Here is a 5,000-nt window from a genome sequence, read left to right as displayed (position 1 = left end):
CCCCCGCCGCGCGCGAGCGCCCGCGCGCCGCTCGGCCGGGGGCGCCCGGCCCTGCGCAGAACCGAGCGACCACGCCGCGGACGCGCGAGCGCCCAGGCGCGACAGCGGGACGGCGCGCGCGTCCGAGAGGCCGATCGGCCTAGCGCGCCCGTCCTTGCGCGAACCCGGGCAACGGCCCGCCCGCCCGCGCGGCCCGGCCGCCCGCGCGACGCGCCCATCCGCGCGGGCCAAATGCGCAGAACCGAGCGACCACGCCGCGGCCGCGCGCGCGCCAAGGCGCGGGAGCACGACGAAGCGCGCGCCCGAGCGGCCGATCGGCCCAGCGCGCCCGTCCTTGCGCGTCACCGGCCAACGGCCCCGCGCACGCGCGGCGCGCCCGCCCGCGCGGCGCGACCATCCGCGCTGGGCGACGGGCTCGGGCGGAAGGCCCGCCCAGGCAGGACACACCCCCTTACCTCCCCAGCGGGGCATCCTCCGAAGGCCCACCCCAAGGGCTCCAGCGAATCGAGGAGCATTGCACACGGAAACGGCCCGGACGCGAGTCCCGGTCGCACGGGGTGCGCATCCCGAACGTCCGGGACGCGCTTCCCGGGAGGGCCGATGGAGGGAGCCGAAGTGGCGCACGGCCGCCGGGCACGGACGGCCGAAGGCAGCGCCCGTGCGCCGGGAAGTCGGCAGGCGCGTGCCGGCTCCGTCGGGGACGAAATGTGCCGGGCAAGTCCGCCGCGAGGCAACGGTCCTGTGCGGAGTGGAGCGGAAGGCCCGCCGCGGCGGCAGCAGACCCCCCCTCCCTACCACCCTGGCGGGGCATCCGCCCAAAGCCCACCCCAAGCGTTCCAAAGTACCGAGGAGCGTTGCAAACGGGAACGGCCCGGACACGCGACCCGGTCGCACGGGATGCGCGTCCCGGTCGCACGGGTCGCGCGTCCCGGGAGGGCCGACGGACGAAGCCGAAGTGGCGCACGGCCGCCGCGCACGGACGGCCGGCGGCGGCGCCCGTGCGCCGGAAAGTCGTCGGGCGCGCGACGGCTCCGTCGGGGACGAACGGTGCCGGGCACGACCGCCGCGAGGCAACGGACTTGTGCGGAGGGGGGCGGAAGGCCCGCCGCGGCGGCGCCAGCCCCCCCTCCCTACCACCCCGACGGGGCATCCGCCCAAAGCCCACCCCAAGCGTTCCAAAGTACCGAGGAGCGTTGCAAACGGGAACCGCCCGGACACGCGTCCCGGTCGCACGGGATGCGCGTCCCGGTCGCACGGGTCGCGCGTCCCGGGAGGGCCGACGGAGGAAGCCGGCGCACGGCCGCCGCGCGGACGGCCGGCGGGGGCGCCCATGCGCCGGGGCCTCGGCGGGCGCGGGCCGGCTCCCTCGGGGACGAACGGTGCCGGGCCCGCCCGCCGCGAGGCGACGGACTTGTGCGGAGTGGAGCGGAAGTCCCGCCGCGGCAGCAGCAGCCCCCCCTCCCTACCACCCCGGCGGGGCATCCGCCCAAGGCCCACCCCAAGCGTTCCAAAGTACCGAGGAGCGTTGCAAACGGGAACGGCCCGGACACGCGTCCCGGTCTCACGGGATGCGCGTCCCGGTCGCACGGGTCGCGTATCCCGGGAGGGCCGACGGAGGAAGCCGGCGCACGGCCGCCGCGCGGACGGCCGGCGGCGGCGCCCATGCGCCGGGGCCTCGGCGGGCGCGTGCCGGCTCCCTCGGGGACGAACGGTGCCGGGCGCGCCCGCCGCGAGGCGACGGACTTGTGCGGAGTGGAGCGGAAGTCCCGCCGCGGCAGCAGCAGCCCCCCCTCCCTACCACCCCGGCGGGGCATCCGCCCAAGGCCCACCCCAAGCGTTCCAAAGTACCGAGGAGCGTTGCAAACGGGAACGGCCCGGACACGCGTCCCGGTCTCACGGGATGCGCGTCCCGGTCGCACGGGTCGCGCATCCCGGGAGGGCCGACGGAGGAAGCCGGCGCACGGCCGCCGCGCGGACGGCCGGCGGCGGCGCCCATGCGCCGGGGCCTCGGCGGGCGCGTGCCGGCTCCCTCGGGGACGAACGGTGCCGGGCGCGCCCGCCGCGAGGCGACGGACTTGTGCGGAGTGGAGCGGAAGTCCCGCCGCGGCAGCAGCCGCCCCCCCTCCCTACCACCCCGGCGGGGCATCCGCCCAAAGCCCACCCCAAGCGTTCCAAAGTACCGAGGAGCGTTGCAAACGGGAACGGCCCGGACACGCGTCCCGGTCGCACGGGATGCGCGTCCCGGTCGCACGGGTCGCGCGTCCCGGGAGGACAGACCGAGCAAGCCGAGGTGCCGCTCACGGCCGCCGCGAGGGACGTACGGCGCCGGCGCCCGCGCCCCGTGGCACGGCCTAGAGCGTGCCCCCCTGCCACCCCATCGGGGCATCGGCGCAAAGCCCACCGCGGGGTAGATAACCGAAGGCAACGAGGGACGGTGGATGCACATATCCGAGCAGTGGCGATAGGGCCGGAGGGAGCACCGACAGGGCCGTGAGATTTTAAAGTACCGAGGGAATTTGCAAACCGGGCCCGCCCCTCCCCCCGTCCATCGCACGCCGATCGGGGGTCCGGCGCCCCGCGGGGGGCTGCCGGCATGCGCTCCCGGTGCAGGCATCGACGAGCCGCCCGCGACCTCCACTCGGGTCCGAGCCCCCAAGCGCGGATGCCGAAACGCGCCGGCCGCGGCAGCCCCACCCCTGCCACCCCATCGGGGCATCGGCGCAAGGCCCACCCTGGGGTAGATAACCGAAGGCAACGAGGGACGGTGGATGCACATATCCGAGCAATAGCGATAGGGCCGGAGCGAAGACCGAGGGGGTCGGGGGGTTTTAATGTTCCGAGGGAAGTTGGAAACGGGGCCCGCCCGGACGCCCGTCCCTCGCACGCCGATCGGGGGTCCCGCACCCCGCGGGGGGCTGCCGGCATGCGCCCCTAGTACAAGCATCGACGAGTCGCCCGCGACCTCCACTCGGATCCGGCGGCGCACGCGCGGATGGCGAAACGCGGCGGCCGCGGCTGCAGCCCCCCTACCACCCCGTTGGCGCGTCGGCGCAAAGCCCACCCCGGGGAGGATAACCGAAGGCGACGAGGGACGATGCATGCACATATCCGAGCAAATACCGAGAGGGTCGGGGGGAAGACCGAGAGGCAAGGGGTGTTTAGAGTACCGAGGGAAGTTGCGAAAGGGGCCCGCCCGGACGCTCGCCGCTCGCAGGCGATCCGGCGGGGCGCACGGAGGGCGCCGCCCATCGCCGGAGCTTGCTCGGTCATCTCTGCCGCACGGACACGTAAGCGCCGCCGCGCAAGGTTCGGCCGGCGGGGCGGACGGTTCGCCGCCGCAGGCCTTTCCCGCAGCCGGAACGTGGGCCCGGCGTTGCGCGCCGGCGGGCCGCGCAATCCGCCGGGGCGCACGGCGGGCGCCGCCCGTCGCCGGGGCTTCGCTCAGTCATCTCGGCCGCACGGACACGTGCGCGCAGCCGCGGAAGGTTCGGCCGGCGGGGCGGACGGTTCGCCGACGCAGGCCTCTCCCGCGGCCGGAACGCGGGACCGGCGTTGCGCGCCGGCGGAAGGCGCGATCCGGCAGGGCGCACGGCGGGCGCCGCCCGGGCTTCGCTCGGTCATCTCGGCCGCACGGACACGTGCGCGCCGCCCATCGCCGGGGCTTCGCTCGGTCATCTCGGCCGCGCCGCCACGTGCGCGCCGCCGCGGAAGGCTTGGCCGGCCGGGCGGACGGTTCGCCGCCGCAGGCCTTTCCCGCAGCATGCGCCCCTTCGCCCGAACGACCGCGGGACTCCGGTACGGCCTAGCCGTCGGCCGCCCGGCTGCAAGCCGTCGGGGCCGCTCGATCCCCGTCGCGTGCCGGCCGCCGCTCGGGCCAGCCGGCCGGCTGCCGCACGTAACCTCTGACCTCATCAGCGGTCGATCCGCACCGCGCTGGTCTTCGGTGCGGACCCGTCGGGGCCGTGCCGCGCCGGCCGTCGCATCCGGTTCCGCAGGCGCCGCCCGGTTGCCTCCCGCCCTCGTGCGCTCGCGCCGGCCAGGCGACGCGGTGCCCGCGGGACTCGGGCATGGTTGAGCCGTCGGCCGCCCGGCGGCATGCCGCCGCCGCTCCGCGCCGCGTGCCGGCTGCGCTCCTCCCCGCGCCCGTCCGCGGGCGGGCCCGCCGCCGCTCGCGCCGGCCGGGCGACGCGGTGCCCGCGGGACTCGGGCATGGTTGAGCCGTCGGCCGCCCGGCGGCATGCCGCCGCCGCTCCGCGCCGCGTGCCGGCTGCGCTCCTCCCCGCGCCCGTCCGCGGGCGGGCCCGCCGCCGCTCGCGCCGGCCGGGCGACGCGGTGCCCGCGGGACTCGGGCACGGTTGAGCCGACGGCCGCCCGGCGGCATGCCGCCGCCGCTCCGCGCCGCGTGCCGGCTGCGCTCCTCCCCGCGCCCGTCCGTGGGCGGGCCCGCCGCCGCTCGGCCTAGCCCCCCGGCTGCCGCACGTAACCTGCGACCTCGTCGGCGCTGGATGCGCGTCGTGACAATTTTCGGTGGGGCGCCGCGGAGGCGCCGGGGGCCCATGCGACGGGCCAGGGGGCGAACGGAGGGCTCGGTCAGCCCTAACAGGGGACCGGCGACAAAGGAGCGGTCGCGCAAAGCTTCGTAAGGGACCCAGACGACGGGCCTACCGATCCGAAGCACCGCGCACGGACGCGCAGCGGGCCCACGACGGGCCGACACGGAAGGCCCGCCGCCAAGGCCGCAAAACCGACAAAGGAACCCACGGGGACGCACCAGAGCGGGCAAAGCTTTCACCGAACGGGACGGGACCGAGCCCCCGCAACAGGCGAGGGCGACGGATCCGACCAAGTAAGGCCGATCCCGCTCCACGCACGCGCGGCCGCAGGAACTTCGTGAGGGACGGGACGACCGGCCGACCGAACCGAAGCGCCGCGCACGGCCGCCGCGAGGGCCGGCCGGAGGCATAGACCGAGCGCCGCGCCAGCGGAAGGAGCGTGCCGGC

Source organism: Phoenix dactylifera, chromosome 10 (assembly GCF_051530095.1).
Source record: "Phoenix dactylifera cultivar Ajwa chromosome 10, Ajwa_hap1_PhDact_Kaust_v1.1, whole genome shotgun sequence".
NCBI classification, from domain to species: Eukaryota; Viridiplantae; Streptophyta; class Magnoliopsida; order Arecales; family Arecaceae; genus Phoenix; species Phoenix dactylifera.
Note: the sequence above shows the minus strand (reverse complement) of the source record.